A 19,739-nucleotide genomic window follows, 5' to 3' on the forward strand; every position below is an offset into this window, starting at 1 on the left:
TATGAATATATTAGCATAAAGAATGTTCTCATGAGTGTTGTCAATTCGAAAATATTGTAAAGGATTGGATGCACAACCTTTTTTATTAATGTGTTTCATAAATAATATTGGTAAACATTTTGTAATGGTAAAGAGAAACAAACACTTGTGCTTAACGTTTCGGTTAGTTGATTTTATTAAGAGCACGGCTAAACTAATGTTGTAATATATGGTGGATAAAGGATTGTTTTCTGTTTCACTGTCACCCGATTTGTCCTTCCCTCTTGTGGAGGATTTGTCCTTCCCTCTTGTGGAGGATTTGTCCTTCCCTCTTGTGGAGGATTTGTCCTTCCCTCTTGTGGAGGATTTGTCCTTGTGTTTGAATGTTTTATGATGCCACAATGCTTTACAAAGACTGATAGCTCTCTTTTTTAATGCATACACAAAACCAGACTGTCGAGACGCCAAATAATAAGGATTTGCAGAACAGGAAGTGCTTATGCTTTATGTTGGCATAGCACTGTAAAACACCTTGGTTGTTGCTGTGAATGCGCCGAGGCTGAATTTCTACAAAGCAGCACACGCTGCATGTGTGTTTGGAGGATATGGAGTGGTGAATTATCAGGATTGAGACCGCATGGTTGTGTACCAAATGGCACACTGTTCCCTATATAGTGCACTACTTTTGACCAAATCACAAAGTAGTGCACTATATAGGGATTAGGGTGCCATTTGAGATGCACACCATGCTACGCCGGGATATATTTACCCCCTAGAACACCATGTCACCCTGTCCACCCGACCAAAAACAATTGTAAAAGGGTCTGGTCTAAGTGGTGCGTGTGTTATTTTGGTGGTGGTGCTCTCTGGCTTGGGAAGGCACACCGGAAAACAGGATAACAGCAAGATTCACTGGTTAGAGCAAGCGAGAGAGAGAAAAAAAAATATATATATATATATATGAGTGCAAGAGCATGCAAGGAGTGAGTGAAGAGAGGCAAATAGAGAAGAGAGAGCGCAAGAAAGGAGTAAGTGAAGAGGAGTAAGTGAAGAGGCAAACGGAGAAGAGGGAGATGGACAAGAGCAAGTGGAGTGAGCTGCAAGAGACCGGGAGAGAGAACGCCAAATAATAGGGATAAAACTGAGTCGGTGAACGCCAAATAATAGGGATGAAACTGAGTTGGTGAAGAGACAGAAGCGAAAGAGAGGCCGATAGAGAGCGAGACGGCATGCAAAAGAAGAAAAATAAATGGAAATGTGAGTGAATGAGACCTGGGGAGGATGCATCTTAAGAATGAGAGTACTCGCCTGCCTTTTTTCAGTGCTTCTCTAAACTGCATTCAGAGAGTCTGGACGGTAGAGGGAATACAGGAGAGGATACACATGATACTCCTTTTCTAGTTTTACTCCAAGGAAATTGATTATTAGGCTGTTCATTTAAACAGTGTTTTACAACAAGCCAAGGAATTTGGAGAAAGCGGTATGGTGCGCAAGAGAGGTAAATCCAACCATTTATTTGCTTCAAAGTTGTACGTTGAATGTTAGATTTGATTGTAACTAATTGTAAAGTCTTGCATTTTTTAAAATTGTATATGTATGTATGTATGAATGTATGTGAGGGGACAGAGCACATTTACATTTACATTTACATTATTTAGCAGACGCTCTTATCCAGAGCGACTTACAAATTGGAACGTTCATACATATTCATCCTGGTCCCCCGTGGGTATTGAACCCTGGTCCCCCCGTGGGAATTGAACCCACAACCCTGGCGTTGCAAGCGCCATGCTCTACCAACTGAGCCACACGGGACCACAATGTAGACTTTTAATATTACCAATCAACTTCTAACATTGAAATACTCCATAAGTTATGAAGAGTAACAGAGTCCAACCAGGGCTTTAGTCACTGGTCTTGAGTCAATGGAGATAGCCAGTGATGAATAGCTTGTGAAGTCACAAGTGTGATGAGTGGAACAGGGAGTGATCAGTTTGTGCAACAATCTGGACTAGATTGATATTAGTCATTCCAGGGCATAGTGTCCTTTTTCAAGAGAACCAGCTTTCAGAATTTCACCAAACTGTATTATTGCAATGACTTGCGTCATGTCCTTTAGTCTGATCGTGTTTCAGTATTTTCCAATGAGGCACACCTTGTTATTCAGAGGCAATGGGGGAGGTGGTGTAATGTGAATGCCATTAGATTGCTACTGGTACTGTCTCCTACTGTCTCCGATTAAAAAATGCAGCTCATAACCTGTATTAAGGTCTGCCTCCTCCAAAGATGTTGCCATCATCACCCATATCATGTCTCCTACTCATGAAGCCATGAGTCATGACATTGACCTGAAGCAGCCGAATGCAAGGGACCCAGCTTGATATCTAATTAAAGTAACTATCCAGTGAAAATCTCACTTATAAAAGTTAATATTATGTTATTAACTCAAATAATGTTGTTGAATCCAATACTCATATTTGTGGCCAAAGCTTAAATTGGAGAAAAACTTCCATAAACTCTACCACAAACTTGCATCTCAAACAGAACGTTTAAAAAATGCTTGCTATTTCCTCAAAGAGGACGATGTCATCCTCCTAGAGGATGAGCTGGCCAATCAGCGGTCTACTCACATGAATATTTTCAATGACCGATATATGCCCACACCATTCTGTTGAGGTACGCCCACACCATTCCAAGAAAAACAATTTCACTCATATTGTAGTTAATTATAGGTAATATTTCATAGAAATCTGGAAACACTGGACAGTTAATTTAAAGTATCACATTGCTGAATTTGCAGTGCATTAAATTGTTTAGCCTCACAACCTGTGACTCTCTGAAAGGTGAGTATGGTTAATGCTCATTTAGGTAATCACTGTTGTAGTTCATAAATGCCACTCACTCAATGATACATTATAGTTTATTCAACTGTTGGAGTAGAATGTACTGTGCCCCACTTTTCTTCCCTCCAGCTCTGTTTATTTCCCTGCCTCTCAGTGGATATCTGTGATCACCATACAGTACGGGCTCCCCTCTGCAGAGAGCTAAGATAGATAGGGGGATTTCTCTAAGCCCTCTTCAAATTACCCATGGGGGTAAAGAGAGTGGATTGTCTGAGAGGATGGATTTGGGGACCTACCATGCAGACTGTATTGTGATTGAGAGAGTAGAGGTGTCTCCTCCCCTCTATTTTCCATTTCCCTTCACTCACCGGATCAATGTTGGTGTTTCCTTGATTCATCATGTGTTCTCTTTTCGCCTCCTTCTCAAAATGCATTGGAGGAGAAGATTTAAGTTCCTCCCCTCAGACCTTCACCTTCAATGTATGGAGAGAGGACGTGTATGGAGAGAGGACGTGTATGGAGAGAGGACGTGTATGGAGAGAGGACGTGTATGGAGAGAGGACGTGTATGGAGAGAGGACGTGTATGGAGAGAGGACGTGTATGGAGAGAGGACGTGTATGGAGAGAGGACGTGTATGGAGAGAGGACGTGTATGGAGAGAGGACGTGTATGGAGAGAGGACGTGTATGGAGAGAGGACGTAAGGAATCAAGGAAATACATAATCAGCATTAGCACTAGCCATGCTGGGAAGGATGAAAGTACTGGAACGACACTTTTTAACCATATATATGGTTATAACCATAAGCCTCTAACCCTAAGTTATATGCTTAAAATAGCTTAACTATTTACTCAGCATTCAGTTGTCCATTTTGGAATGGCCACCTTGTGACTATCCCGCTACCAACATCTGACGGTGCGCTTTCTTATCTTTCTAACATTCGCTCCATGGGGACCCTGAACAATTCTATGGCCTTGCTCTGAAGAATTATCTGCCATTATAACAAGTAGGCCCTCATTTTCATATTGGACATAGGGCTTTTGTCAACACTTGACAAAATAATTACCTCATTCTGTGAGGATTAATAAGGAAATTGTTCTATTGCTGATAGGTAATGTGTGTTCAGAATGCTTCAGGTCTCCAAACTGCCAGCAATGACAACCCAATTGTTCCTTGAAATATGTTTTTCTCATAATTTAATCTTAACACTTAGACAATGTTTTTGTGTAGTAATTATGAAAATCTGGCTCCAGCTTGAACGACCGTTTATCACGTAAGGCACAACTAATTTGCATTAGCCATGCATTCATAACTTATGGTCCTGGTCAGTTCCTAGATGGGAGACCAGATGCTGCCGGAAGTGATGTTGGAGGGCCAGTAGGAGGCACCCTTTCCTCTGGTCTAAAAAAATATCCCAATGCCCCAGGGCAGTAATTAGGGACATTGCCCTGTGTAGGGTTCCGTCTTTCGGATGGGACGTTAAACGGGTGTCCTAACTCTCTGTGGTCACTAAAGATCCCATGGCACTTATCGTAAGAGTAGGGGTGTTAACCCCGGTGTCCTGGCTAAATTCCCAATCTGGTCTTCATACTGTACCATCATGGCCACCTAATCATCCCCAGCTTACAATTGGCTCCCCTGTAACTATTCCCCAGGTTGTTGCTGTAAATCAGAATGTGTTCTCAGTCAACTTACCTGATAAAATAAGGGTTAAATAAAAAAATGAATCAAAAAATGATTAGCATTGTCAGCCTTCATCCTTTTGCTAAACACAATTAATCACAGACTATTCTTTCTCCCAAAATAGTTTGAGTAGCATCATTGGGGTCTGTGGGTTTGAGAACCTCATTTTGAAAACACCATTCTTCAGCTTGTACAGTAAGATGCAGAGTTGCATATTATATCCAACCCTCGAAAGACAGTTACCGCTTTCCCTTCCTAGATAACGCCACACGGCTTTTAAAAAATGAAAATAACAGAATAAATACCAGCTATAAAAAAAAATGGTGACATATGTGAGAGAATTATAGCTGAAATCCTCCTTGTTAAGAGTGGATGCTGAGCCAATGAATAATAATAAGTAACAATATAATTTCACTCCCACATCCCACTGCTCTCATTGGGACACTTAGGCGCTTATCATTGGCTTGTGTGGAACACAACAACATACTCCTAGTGTAAACCCACAATAGTAGCTAGAAACTTACCCATTATGTTAATAGTAATCCTATTATTTAAAAAAGCACCAAGCTAATCCTCCTGATTTAGAGATCTTAATATGTTATTTTGAGCTGAAGGATATTGATATGTTTCTTTAGTGAAGTCCCAGGGGGTACATTGGCTACATATGCGCTGTACATTTAAAAACATGGGCCTCAGATTGCTTAAAATATTCCCCAGATACAAACCTTGTCTGAACAGATTAAATCACCCTTATACTAGCATGTGTTTTGTGCTCTGGAGGCATTGTAGCAAATCATGCATACAGTACTCTAGCTAGCTAGTATACGCTACGTGCCCTGAGAGCATTGTAGCAAATCATGCATACAGTACTCTAGCTAGCTAGTATACGCTACGTGCCCTGAGAGCATTGTAGCAAATCATGCATACAGTACTCTAGCTAGCTAGTATACGCTACGTGCCCTGAGAGCATTGTAGCAAATCATGCATACAGTACTCTAGCTAGCTAGTATACGCTACGTGCCCTGTGAGCGTTGTAGCAAATCATGCATACAGTACTCTAGCTAGCTAGTATACGCTACGTGCCCTGAGAGCATTGTAGCAAATCATGCATACAGTACTCTAGCTAGCTAGTATACGCTACGTGCCCTGAGAGCATTGTAGCAAATCATGCATACAGTACTCTAGCTAGCTAGTATACGCTACGTGCCCTGAGAGCATTGTAGCAAATCATGCATACAGTACTCTAGCTAGCTAGTATACGCTACGTGCCCTGAGAGCTTTGTAGCAAATCATGCATACAGTACTCTAGCTAGCTAGTATACACTACGTGCCCTGAGAGCATTGTAGCAAATCATGCATACAGTACTTTAGCTAGCTAGTATACGCTACGTGCCCTGAGAGCATTGTAGCAAATCATGCATACAGTACTCTAGCTAGCTAGTATACGCTACGTGCCCTGAGAGCATTGTAGCAAATCATGCATACAGTACTCTAGCTAGCTAGTATACGCTACGTGCCCTGAGAGCATTGTAGCAAATCATGCATACAGTACTCTAGCTAGCTAGTATACGCTACGTGCCCTGAGAGCATTGTAGCAAATCATGCATACAGTACTCTAGCTAGCTAGTATACGCTACGTGCCCTGAGAGCTTTGTAGCAAATCATGCATACAGTACTCTAGCTAGCTAGTATACACTACGTGCCCTGAGAGCATTGTAGCAAATCATGCATACAGTACTTTAGCTAGCTAGTATACGCTACGTGCCCTGAGAGCATTGTAGCAAATCATGCATACAGTACTCTAGCTAGCTAGTATACGCTACGTGCCCTGAGAGCATTGTAGCAAATCATGCATACAGTACTCTAGCTAGCTAGTATACGCTACGTGCCCTGAGAGCATTGTAGCAAATCATGCATACAGTACTCTAGCTAGCTAGTATATGCTACGTGCCCTGAGAGCATTGCTTTTGCAATGCAACTTAGGTTGTTTGGGGTGTTCTGCTCTTTCCACCCAAGGAAGGTTGTCTTAACAGCAGGTCCGCAACGGTGCAGCTGAGCGTGCAGTCTGGAGAAAGTAGGTGAGCATCTACGGAATACATAATAATAAGAATAGATTTATTAAGCTTTTATAGCGCTTTTCATTACACTCTCAAAGCACTTTAAGAGAAAACAAATTCATGCAATTTTGAAAAACAAAACAAATAGTGCAATAGATTATGGCAGGCAGGGTAGTTCCTTCATGGCTTGAGCAGTCAGCCCCAAGGGGAAGGCTAGAGAGGAGGCATTCAGAGATGAAATGGAGGGGGGTCACATCCTGGGTGTTTCAGACTGGTCCGTAGTCATTCATCAGGGCTCCCTGGACCCTGGTTTCTGAAGCAGCGCTTCTCAGTATTAGTATCTGAAGTCAGATGCCATGGCTAGAACTCTCTCACTACTGATGTGCAGCATCCACCTGGGTAAATGCCACGACAGCTGCGAAGGAGACAGAAAAGCACACTGCACATCAGTCCAAAATAGTCTGCCTTGAAGCTAACCACTGGAGAAAACTGCTCAAAACTTCAACTTCAGAAACTTTTTAAAATTACATTTTATTGAACCTTTAACTAGGCAAGTCAATTAAGAGCAAATTCTTACAATGGCGAAACCTTCCCCTAAACCCGGACGACGCTGGGCCAATTGTGTGTCGCTCTATGGGACTCATGATCACGGCCGGTTGTGATACAGCCCGGGATCGAACCAGGGTCTGTAGTGACGCCTCTAGCACTGAGATGCAGTACCTTAGACCGCTGTGCCACTCAGGAGCCAACTTCACCAAAACATATTAGGAATTTCCACATTCCTCTTCTTCAGACCTCACCCCTCCCCTAGTCATGTCTCAACCCTGCACTAGTCACCCAGACTTGACTAATGCTGAGTTGAAACATTGACTTGAGGAGGGGTGAGGTTTCAGGAGGAGGAATGATGAAGTTGCTAATATGTGTTCTGTAAATATGGGGTCAGTCCAGACTAGACTGGTCGGACATACACTGTATCTACTGCAGGCTGGCTGGACTGAAACACACAGCCATGCTCAACCATTCACCTTGGGCATATTTGTGGCCTAGCTTTGGGACACAACATCGGGAGTCTGTGTATTGGTTGGACTCCCTGAGCTGTGCATTGTTCTGGTGGTTGGCGATGGAAAATAATCATACCACAATATAGCCGGATTCACAATTTATTTCTTCTTCTTCCTGTCAATAAAAGCATATGTAGAATCTCTAGGAACTCTACTTACCAGACATAGTGAAATGTGTCCCTTGCTATCAAATAAATGTTAGAATCCAGCTTTTTTCTAAACCGTATCATATTCCTGCTGTGTAAACGGTGGTAGGTTTCGTGGTAGGAAGTCTCGTGTGAAGTGTGTGTGGTCTAATATGCAGCTATGATGAGTATGGCATTTTGCATGACCAGAACAAATTCATTTATCTTTGTCATTCATCATTAAATTATAGAAAATCTAATATTTAAGTGATATTCTATATTTCAGGAACGTGAAATAAAGTAATGCAACGGTTAACCCCTTCAACATGTGTTGCTAACAGATGTAATTGTAGTGTGCTGTAATGTCATGTTACATTATATCAGGCGACGGTACAGCTGGGCATGAGCCTATTTCTGTACCCATTTGCTGCAGGCACAACTCTTACAAGCTCATCCATCCTCCACAATATTGTTTACTTACACTCACTGTTAAAAGGGAGTACACACACTCATTTTTTTTTGGGGGGGGGGGGGATATAGTGTTATATATAACCTTTTTTGGAAGGTTCTATAAAGACCCATGCTCCTAACATTTCCAAATGGAACCTGTATGGTGCTATAAATAACCCTTTCGTGAAGGTTCTATAAAAAAACATTAATAAAAGGTTCTATATCTCACCAAAAAAGGGTTCCGCTCTGGTTACAACCCTTTTTGGGGCTATATAGAACACATTTTTATGGTTCTTAATAGAACTTTTATGGATAATGGTTCTATAAAATCCTTCCTCAATCTCCAATCCAAGGTTCTTTTGTAGATCCTTTTGAATAACCATACAGGGTTTTTTAATCTGGTTAGCCATACTATATTGTTAAAATTCCTTATGTGTTTTTGTGTTATGTTGAATCAGGTTTGCTAGCCCTGCAATGGCTGTGGGTCCCTGAGGAGAGAATTGAGAACCACTGATTTAGTCAACTGTTCTCAACTGACACAAGGTCATACATGAGTATTTCACAAGACACCATAACTGGCCATAGTCATATTTAACATGTAATGGCATTACACAACAGAGTTAAATAGGAATGTCACTCAGTTTCACAAAAAGAACTGTGAGGAAACCACGCCCCAAAATATTCTGAGATGCCGCACCTACATTTGAATTCTCCTTAAAAAATGAAAGAACCCTTTTCTGAGTGGCAAAGAACCATTGAAAGGCTCACCCTTCCCAAAGAACCCTCGAGAAACCCTCTGATCTTGTGTCAGTTTAACATTTTCCCCCACTAATGGTTAAGATTAGGATTGGGGAAGGGGAAGCTGATCCTAGATCTGTACCTAGGGGAAATTTCACCTCGGAGCAATGTAGTTGGGGTGGCTTTGTACATACTTCCTGACAGCCTAATAGCCTGTAGTTCAAGTTGTGGTCAATGCTGCCTAAATATTTTATCCTATCACACTTGGTAGAGAGAAGATGCCTCTATGCACCATTCAACACTATCCTAGATGAAATATCTTACCTAGATGGCTGATGTGCAACTCGAAGTAAGATGCTACATGATTGTAATGTTGTGTCAAGTTTTTTTGACGTTCTATGTCAGCTGAGAAGAGGTAGTAATATTGGTTGGTAATGGTGAGGGTTGTTTCATGTCCTGAGGCTGGACATTCTGTATGACAGTTCTGTTCCATATGCACACCTTCAGCCTAATCCTAAATGACGTTGTCGCAATACGCCTAATGGTTTGCTAGTTTGTGGGATTGTGATTCTTTGTATCTCGATGAAAATTAAATCAAATCCCATTGCTCTTACAGTGGATGTCGTCTGACTCCTCAGCCCGCCCTCTCTCACTGGCCTGGTGAAATGAGAAGTGACAGCCCTGGTTACGTAATGTCCAATCAGACGCTTCTATTTCAGCTAGCTAGTGTTCTATTAGCATGCCTGATCTCAGAGGTTCCATAGTGTAGGGTAAAGTTGCCACTAGACCTGCCATTGGGTATGTGTATTTCCCCACTAATGGTTAAGATTGGGGGAGGGAAATCTGATTCTAGATCTGTACATGTAGGAGAAAATTCACCCAGGGGCAGGTTCCATACATACCAAGACTATGGGGATCATCTCTAGTCTAGAGCACTGCTCCTCAATCCTGGTCCTGGGGACCCACAGGGTGTGTGCAGGCTTTTGTTCTAGGCCAGCATTATAATACTGCACCTGATGTACCTATTTAACTAATCACTGAGCCCTTGATTAGTGGAATTAGTTTTGTGAGAATAGTACTGGGATGAAAAATACTGCTCTAGAGAAGTGAAAGGGCATTGTTTTAGTATGTGCCACCACACAAAATAAAGCATTCCACACATTGTCAATGTATTACCACATGGTTCTGAGTTGGTGTCACACACAGAGTGGGTTTCCCAGTGGGAGGTTCAGTGTTTGTGTATGTAGGGGCGTCTCAGCACCCCTAAGGGTACCGTATAGCACAGACAGGCTTATCACCATCAAGGGGAATTTATCATGGCAGCCTAGAGAGAGGGCTCATCCCCCACACACATGACATGGGTCTGACCGAGGTCAAGTCCCCAGGGATTGGTCAGGAGCAGATCGTTATGAATATGTAACAGGAGTGGAGCTAATCTCAATAAATTATAAAAAAAAATAGAGGACATATGCAAATATAAATGTCACGAGCTGGGGAAAAAAGTATAGCCATATCAAGAAAGTGAATGTCCACTCACTGTTTGCTGTTCTCAAGTGTGATCTTTATTTGAGGAATTGAGACAGACGTTTTTGGAAAGTAACGATGTTGTCGGGTAGTTGACCGTTCCTCCTAGCTCATATAGCCAAACACCTCTTTATTCATTTTGTAACAGGGAAGATTACGATCAGCTATGCACTAAATGGTAAGGAGTTGATGAATTAGTTTGTTGTTGGATAAAATCACTTTGAATCACTTCACTATTCATTAATTTCCGTGTTGAGTACAGTACTTGATTATCAAAAAAAGTAAATAAGGATTACTTTCTGACTGATTACTGCACAGAAAGCACCTATTAAAGTGCACTGTGCAGCACATTTTTTAAATTAAGTGTAATAATTTATTCATAGCGGCTGACGTCAGTAGACCGGCCTAGTAGTACGAATCCTTTGGGGATGCATTATATCATTTGGGAATACAAGACCTACTTTTCATATGTCTTTTGAATTAAGAACAGCAGCTTTGGTCTACAATTATTCATTAGATATTCATACTACGTTTTCTCTACACACTGGTAGAAGTAGTTTTGGTAACACTTGAACCCTTTTTCATAACGGCTACATAACACTGATATAGTCATGACATAACAAACACTAATGACAACGGACTTTGCACTCTTATGATGATTCAGTGTTTAGGTCAGATATTGGTTCAGTGTAAAGCGAACAAACTAATGGATTGTGTCATGACTGTAGATAGACTGTTGATTGTCAACGACATCCATCCTGTCATGATTATTACAGTGTAACCGACAGGTTGTTCTTGAAATCACCAACACTTATCATCCTCTTTTGACTCTCTTTCCGTTCCAGTCAGACTCATTGTGGGTTTAATATATTACTGAAGAGTACATGTGGCTTTGAATGCGAAACTCCTATAGGCGTATTCTGAGAGGGAGAGCGATTTGACAGCCCCAAAGGGGGGGCTTAAACATGAACCGAATACATAACTATTGACACCCTGTTCCCTTTAGTGGACTATGTAGGGAATAGGGTGAATGTTTGAGAAGAACTTTTGTGTCCCCAGTGGATTTCTATAGCCTGAAGTCAAGTGAGTCTTTGGTGGTACTGATGGAAATTAGAGGAGTGACGTTAAAGTGTGCTTTGTGCCGTTATGTGTCATACTGACTCTCCGTGGGGGGTTTGAGGCTTTTAACTAGGGCACAAAACACACTTGTTTGCAAGAGGCAGTTGACATTTGTGTAAATTATATTGAGCATTAGTCATCATGAATAAAATAATGAAATGGCTCTGAACTCAGCGGCAAAGGGAGATACAGTAGAAAGGGTCCGTCTGTAGCCAAGCTAAGATCCAAATTGAAGAATGTACAGACCTAGTATTCAAATGATTTCAGTTACAGTGTAACGGGTGACGCTCTCCTCATCCTCGGACGAGGTGAGGAGAGAAGGATCTTCAGACCAAAACGCAGGCTCAGGGAAATAAGCCATCTTTATTAAACAACGATGGCACACGAAAACGAAACAAAACACTTTCAAACTACAAAACAAGAAAACGACGTTGACGAGACCTGAACATAAACTTACATAACTAAACATAAACTTACGTACAGGAAACAGACGACATCGAAACGAAAACGAAACAAACAAACGCTACAGTCCCATGTGGTACGAACATAACATACGGACACAGGAGACAATCACCCACAAACAAACAGTGAGAATGCCCTACCTAAATATGACTCTTAATTAGAGGCAAACGCAAACCACCTGCCTCTAATCAAGAGCCATACCAGGCAAACCGAAACCAACATAGAAACAGATAACATAGAATGCCCACCCAACCTCACGTCCTGACCAACTAACACACAAAAACTAACATAAATAGGTCAGGAACGTGACAGTACCCCCCCCACAAGGTGCGAACTCCGGACGCACCAGCACAAAGTCTAGGGGAGGGTCTGGGTGGGCATCTAACCACGGTGGTGGCTCAGGCTCCGGGCGCGGTTCCCACCCCACCATAATCCATCCTAACTTCCTCCCTCCAAGAATGTCCACCCTCTTTTTTCCCCCACACAATTCTCTTAATAATATATTTAATAAGGATAACACCGGGACAGAGAGATAAATCAAGATAGAGGGATAGATAAGAATATAGAGATAGATGAAGATAGAGAGGGAGATTAGGATAGAGGGGCAACTCCGGACTGAAAGGCAGCTCCGGACAGAGAGACAGCTCTGGACTGATGGGCAGTTCTGGGTATCCAGCCTTTTCAGGCTGAAGGACAGCTCATGGCTGACTGACGAATCTCGATGCTCATGGCTGGCTGACGGCTCTCGACGCTCATGGCAGGCTGACGGCTCTCTATGCTCATGGCAGGCTGACGGCTCTCTATGCTCATGGCAGGCTGACGGCTCTCGACGCTCATGGCGCTCTGACGGCTCTGGCTGCTCATGGCGCTCTGACGGCTCTGGCTGCTCATGGCGCTCTGACGGCTCTGGCTGCTCATGGCGCTCTGACGGCTCTGGCTGCTCATGGCGCTCTGACGGCTCTGGCTGCTCATGGCTCTCTGGCGGCTCTGGCTGCTCATGGCTCGCTGGCGGCTCTGGCAGATCCTGTCTGGTTGGCGGCTCTGGCAGATCCTGTCTGGTTGGCGGCTCTGGCAGATCCTGTCTGGTTGGCGGCTCTGGCAGATCCTGTCTGGTTGGCGGCTCTGGCAGATCCTGTCTGGCTGACGGCTCTAGCGGCTCCTGTCTGGCTGATGGCTCTAGCGGCTCCTGTCTGGCTGACGGCTCTGTAGGCTCATGGCAGACGGGCGGCTTTGCAGGCTCATGGCAGACGGGCGGCTTTGCAGGCTCCTGGCAGACGGATGGCTCAGACGGCGCTGGGGAGACGGATGGCTCAGATGGCGCTGGGGAGACGGATGGCTCAGATGGCGCTGGGGAGACGGATGGCTCAGATGGCGCTGGGGAGACGGATGGCTCAGATGGCGCTGGGGAGACGGATGGCTCTGGCCGGATATGGCGCACTGTAGACCTGGTGCGTGGTGCCAGAACTGGAGGCACCGTGCTAATGACAAGCACCTTCCTACTAGTGCGGGGAGCAGGGACAGGGCACACTGTATTCTCAAAGCCTACTCTATCCCTGATGCGTGGTACCGGCACTGGTGACACCGGGCTGAGGACAAGCACATCAGGATTAGTAGGGGGAGAAGATACAGTGGGTTCAGGGCTCTGGAGACGCACTGGTAGCTTAGTGCGTGGGGCCGGAACTGGAGGCACCGGGCTAGATACACGCACTACAGGGAGAGTGCGTGGAGGAGGAACAGGGCTCAGGATACGCACTGGTAGCCTAGTGCGTAGTGTATACACTGTAGGTACTAGGCTGGGGCGGGGAGGTGGTGCCGGAAATACCGGACCGTGGAGGCGTACTGGCTCTCTTGAGCATTGAGCCTGCCCGACCTTACCTGGTTGAATGCTCCCGGTTGCCCGACCAGTGCGGGGAGGTGGAATAACCCGCACCGGCCTATGTAGGCGAACCGGAGAAACCATGCGTAAGGCCGGTGCCATGTATGCCGGCCCGAGGAGACGCACTGGAGACCAGACGCGTTGAGCCGGCCTCATGACACCTGGCTCAATACCCAATCTAGCCCTACCAGTGCGGGGAGGTGGAATAACCCGCACTGGGCTATGCACTCGTACAGGAGACACCGTGCGCTCTACTGCGTAACACGGCGCCTGCCCGTACTCCCGCTCTCCACGGTAAGCCTGGGAAGTGGGCGCAGGTCTCCTACCTGCCCTTGGCCCACTATCTCCTAGCCCCCCCCCAAGAAATTTTTGGGAATTACTTACGGGCTTTTTCGGCTTCCGTGCCAGACGCGTTCCCTCATAGCTCCGGTTCCTCTCTCTGGTAGCCTCTGCTCTCCTCAGTGCCTCCACCTGTTCCCGTGGCTTTTCGGGCTTCCAGCCACGTCTCCTTGCTGCCTCCTCAAACCACCGTTCCTGGGCTTTAGCTGCCTCCCTCTCTTCCTGAGAACGGCGATTTTCTCCTGCCTTAGCCCAGGGACCTTCTCCATTCATTATCTGTTCCCATGTCCAGAAATCCTTGTTTTGTCCCTTACTCCGTTTCGTTTTCCCTTGCCGCTTGGTCTTAGCGTGTTGGTGGGTGATTCTGTAACGGGTGACGCTCTCCTCATCCTCGGACGAGGTGAGGAGAGAAGGATCTTCAGACCAAAACGCAGGCTCAGGGAAATAAGCCATCTTTATTAAACAACGATGGCACACGAAAACGAAACAAAACACTTTCAAACTACAAAACAAGAAAACGACGTTGACGAGACCTGAACATAAACTTACATAACTAAACATAAACTTACGTACAGGAAACAGACGACATCGAAACGAAAACGAAACAAACAAACGCTACAGTCCCATGTGGTACGAACATAACATACGGACACAGGAGACAATCACCCACAAACAAACAGTGAGAATGCCCTACCTAAATATGACTCTTAATTAGAGGCAAACGCAAACCACCTGCCTCTAATCAAGAGCCATACCAGGCAAACCGAAACCAACATAGAAACAGATAACATAGAATGCCCACCCAACCTCACGTCCTGACCAACTAACACACAAAAACTAACATAAATAGGTCAGGAACGTGACATACAGTATTTCAGGGTTGGGGTCAATTCCAGTTCAATTCAAGTAAACAAATTCCAATATTTTTTTTCCTCATAGAGAAGCATTGAAGAAAATATTGTAATGTCAATTTACTTGCTGAATTGAAAAGGACCCCGATTACAGAGGATCTTATCTGTCCTTAGAATAGCAATTATTAAAACATTGTTCAGAGACTACTGTACCTTTTTTTTAAAGGGACTTTGGTCCTGTATAGTCAGTGGGCACTGGGCTGGTTGTACTGCAGTGCATTGTGAGCTGTGGAGGCAAAATGGTAATTTAAGGCAAATATTACACACCATTTATCCATTTATTTAAGAGTAACACATCAGCCAAGGGCTGGAGGACTGCGGGAGGTATTTGAAGTGAAGCTTTGAATGCATCCACACTGTTGAGGAAATGTGGTTGGTTACTCATCTTGACATGAGGAACAGGGTCTGACTGCGGAGGAAGGATGTTGTGGGGGCATTGTTGATATTTTAGGGCAGGGGGGTCAAACACATTTTTCTCCGGGGGTTGCATTCGATCTTAAACGAGGTCCGGAGGGCCGCAGTGATTTAAAAAAATATTTCTTTGACATTCAAATTTGAACAAAATAGTCCTATCCATCATGTTTTAAAATGTTCGATGCTCCCTGACTGTCTAGCTTTCATTTTGGTGATTAGTAGTGAGCTGGACACAGTCAAGAAACTGTATGAATGTAGGTCCATTATCAATTCTACACAGTTTCCATTTGGTTTTAGTCATTTTAAAGTAAAGTACTCTTAACCGTTTTGGACCCCCTCGTGGGCCAGATTCGGCCTGCAGGCCATATGTTTGACAACCCTGTTTTTGGGCAGCATGATTCTTTGATATAGGAATTTAAACACCCACACCAGTAGAAATCCACTTTTTTGAGCTGTAAGACGATAGCCAGAGCTTACCCATGATGTTGCACAACGATTTAAGTTGATAAGTCATCGTTTTAGTCAAATAATTATATATTTGGGCTTGAAGTGACAAATCCGAAGTGCCCATTTCGTGCAAATCTGTGTGAATGCGGTGTCTTTTCCTATGATATGATATATACAACTTATTTTCAGCCTACGTTTCGTGTCAGGGCTGGGTTTTATTTGAATGTTACCACCCATCAGCATGGGATTGTTTATTAATCAGAAACAGATGCAAAGTTATTCCTCTTCAAGACTGAGATGAGCCAAACAGACTTGTCCACTTGCTCGCCTCAGCCATGGAGCAAATTAAAATAGGGGATGCAAACTTGTGTTTTTGCACATCCATTTTTATTTATTTTTTTCCCCGAAAATAATCACAATCCATTGGATATTTTGTCAATTTTCACTTATTTTTTAACTAGTCTGTAATCGAAAAAATATATATTTAAATTTGAGTCATTTAGCTGATGCTCTTATCCAGAGCAATTAGGGTTAAGTTCCTTGTCAAGAGTACATTGATAGATTTTTCACCTAGTCAGCTCGGGGGTTCGAACCAGCAACCTTTGAGTTACTAGCCCAACGCTCTTAACCGCCAGGCTACCTTCCGCCCCCATATATATCTGACCATTTATTAAATAGTATAATTCCGTGATATGATAGCATTTTGCAAACCTGCTCCCCCTGTTGCCCCAAGATTAATAGTTTTGCTTCACTACACGGTCCACTGCTTTGATTGGTGTAACATTAGCTAGAAATGTCTATCCAGATAATGAAAGCCCCCTCAAAATAAATTCTGGGAAATTATAGCTACATGTTATTTGTGGCATGCAGGATCATGAGCAAATCCATTGTAGCCTTTCATTTCACTTCCCCTGTGAGAACCATGAGCACGGTCTGACTTGGCTTTGCTGTGCCGAAGCCTGCCAGCAGCCAAAAGTTCTCTGTGTCCATTACAATGTAGAAAAACGCATATCAGCTATCTTTTAATAGTTATCCATCTTTACCGGAGCTTCATCTTATTCTTTATTCTTTTTAACTATTTATATGGCAGATTTGCAGACGCAATTTATGGAAGATGCCAAAACCTTGGAGATGACAATAATTGGCGAAGTCAAAGATGTGGCCAGTGGTTTCCGTGTGTGGCAAAGTTTTCCCTAAATCATTTAAGGACAAACGATGACAAATATGTTTGGAGATTTGGGTGATAGAAGACTTTTTTTTTACCCCTTGCAGGATATTGTGGCATCAATGTACCTCAATCTGTATCTATATCAGCACACAAATTATCTGAGTGTGGTACAGTTTCCTCATTTACACAGACCATTCACATTTTGTTTTGTTTTTTTGGGTCAAACTTTGAAAAGATAAAACTTGTCACTAGGGTCACCACATTTAAATTACCCATATGCGGGACAACAGGATGGTTTTGCCAGACAGTGTGACCCTACATGAATAAAAACATTTAGTAGCATAATTTCTCAAAGTTTGTACCGATAGATATTGAATATCATTATAGAATATGCATAAAATACGTCCACCAATTGCAACGTCTTCCTATTATCTCAATAAAAAATGTAATACCTTCAAACCAAGTTAGTCATACCCATCTTTAAAATAGGCCATCGTCACTATCAATTGTGAATGATAATTCTTCACATTTTACCAGGGAAATGTCCAAACTGCATCTGCATCCCAATCATTTGATCTCAAGTCAGTTTCATGGGAATATGCATTTAAAGCTTCTTAAATTACTGTTTAGTGAGCAAATTAGAGCAGCTCGTGTTAAACTACATAGCCTTCCTCTATTTTGTTTCAATCAAAGAACATTCTGACTAGTGGCGCACGCTGTTGAGTTTTGGCCGCATTACATTTTTGGGGGACTATTCAGCTAACCGACCTAAAATCTCATTGGAAATGTGGTGTTTTTGGTGTAACAGTAACGTTATACTATCATTGTCATCTTCCAAGACATTGATTCAGCTTTGCTATAACTTTACTAAACTACCACCATTGTGACTACCACCATCCGGTGTGCTCTGGAGCAATACACCCCTGCAGTCCACTACACTGACCAAGCAATTGAAGCGTAGCCTACTCTTGATGCAGAAACAAGAGACCATGTGTGGCTATTTTTATGAAATTCTCTCTGAATATTTGTCAAAGGAAAAAATTCTGGTTGATCTCAGGGAATGTAAAACAGTTAGGATATGGGAGTCTTTTAAAACAGGAATGAGTGAAGTAGCAGAACATGTGTTGAATGAGGAGAGCCTAACAAGTTTGAGTCTAATACAGCTATTTACTTACTTTTGTAGGTCTTCATCAGAAGCACGCTTTTTGTAAGTAGTTAGGAGGCCTAACCATCCTCTCAAAGATTAGTTGAAATTTAGCCCGTAAGGGTTTGAGAAATATGATTGGTTGATGATAGGCCTATGACATTGGCCTACATCTTGTCTTGTGCTGTGTAGGGTATCAGATCTCAACAATGATTGGAGTGTTTAACATCACCAGTAGGCTTACGACTCGTGTACACTAGCACGCTGTAAACTGCAGCGTGTCGCTTAGGCCGCCCAGAGTGGCTCGCTCGTGGACGTCCTTGCAGCATATAGCAGCACATATGATTGTGGGTCAAGAATTCAGCATAGCAAGTTTGTATTAAGGTCTGCTTATTAAATGGGTAAATAGTTTAATCCATTCTCCATTTTTCATGAATTTATTCACAAGTAAATAGTAAAATGCTCTAAAACGCTTTGGTGACCAACAAACTTTGCTGACCTGTTTCCAATCGTCCACATGGCTGGGAGAACCTATTCAAGTAAGTAAATACATTTAAAAAATGTAAAGAATAATATGTCTTACTAGTTAGCCTGCACTGTAGCTAGTTAACTCAAATGAGCTGCTAATGTAGCTAACTTGCTATCTGGCCCACTTTACATACTGTATAGATAGCTACCTAAGTGAATTAAATATCACCAGCTACCTAACTTCCTATTAACTAGCTATCTTGATGTATTTATCACTGTAAAAAATAAACTCCAAATGCATTTGTAGGTAGCTAACTAACAGCCATGGAGGAGGGTGAAAGGATAGCAGCCCCAACTGTCAAAGTGAGAGAGTAGGCTATTTTGGATAGGGCAGGTACTTTGTGTAGTTCCAGTCCCTAGAAGTGAGGCCGGAGATAATAGTGACATAATATTCAGTGTGGTCTTATTTTGAGTATAATGAAGTCTGTTTCTTGTGAGGTTTTCTGTCCTCAGAAACAGAGAGCTGCGAAAGCCTGTCTGCAGATGAAGAGGTCCTGGTCCTGGGAACTCAATGGGGAGCACATTTTTTGTTTTTTCCTTAGCACTGCACAGCTGACTCAAATGTTTTATTTGACCTTTATTTAACTAGGCAAGTCAGTTAAGAACACATTCATATTTACAATGATGGCCTAGGAACAGTGGGTTAAATGATCAACTCATCAAGCTTCAAGTGATATGTATTTATTCATTTGTGACGCTATCCTTGATATCATCCTGCTATTGTCACATGCACATGTGTATGCACATGCATCTATCTATCCAATGTAATCATGATTTGTTGTAAGGGATATTATACTTTAGTAATCCACAATGACCTGGTGATGTAAAAGTCTAATAATGATATTATCTTCCATATTCCTACAGATATCTTGTAA

The 19,739-nt window shown here is 43.0% G+C and overlaps 1 protein-coding gene across 4 annotated transcripts in view; it reads left to right on the top strand.

The window, feature by feature from the left end:
* Nucleotides 1-19,739, top strand: part of gramd1ba (GRAM domain containing 1Ba) — a 176,114-nt gene that overhangs the window by 45,420 nt on the left and 110,955 nt on the right. Inside the window, exon 1 of one of the 4 annotated variants that reach the window (XM_055941866.1) lies at nt 772-1,477. The exons of 1 other annotated variant lie outside the window; for it this stretch is intronic. The gene's annotated coding sequence lies outside the window, so the exon portion shown is untranslated. Of the gene's footprint in view, nt 1-771; nt 1,478-19,739 lie in introns of those variants that run through there. 2 more of the 4 variants (XM_055941864.1, XM_055941865.1) reach the window with 2 other exon arrangements.

This window comes from Salvelinus fontinalis, chromosome 13 (assembly GCF_029448725.1).
Source record: "Salvelinus fontinalis isolate EN_2023a chromosome 13, ASM2944872v1, whole genome shotgun sequence".
Classification (NCBI taxonomy): Eukaryota; Metazoa; Chordata; class Actinopteri; order Salmoniformes; family Salmonidae; genus Salvelinus; species Salvelinus fontinalis.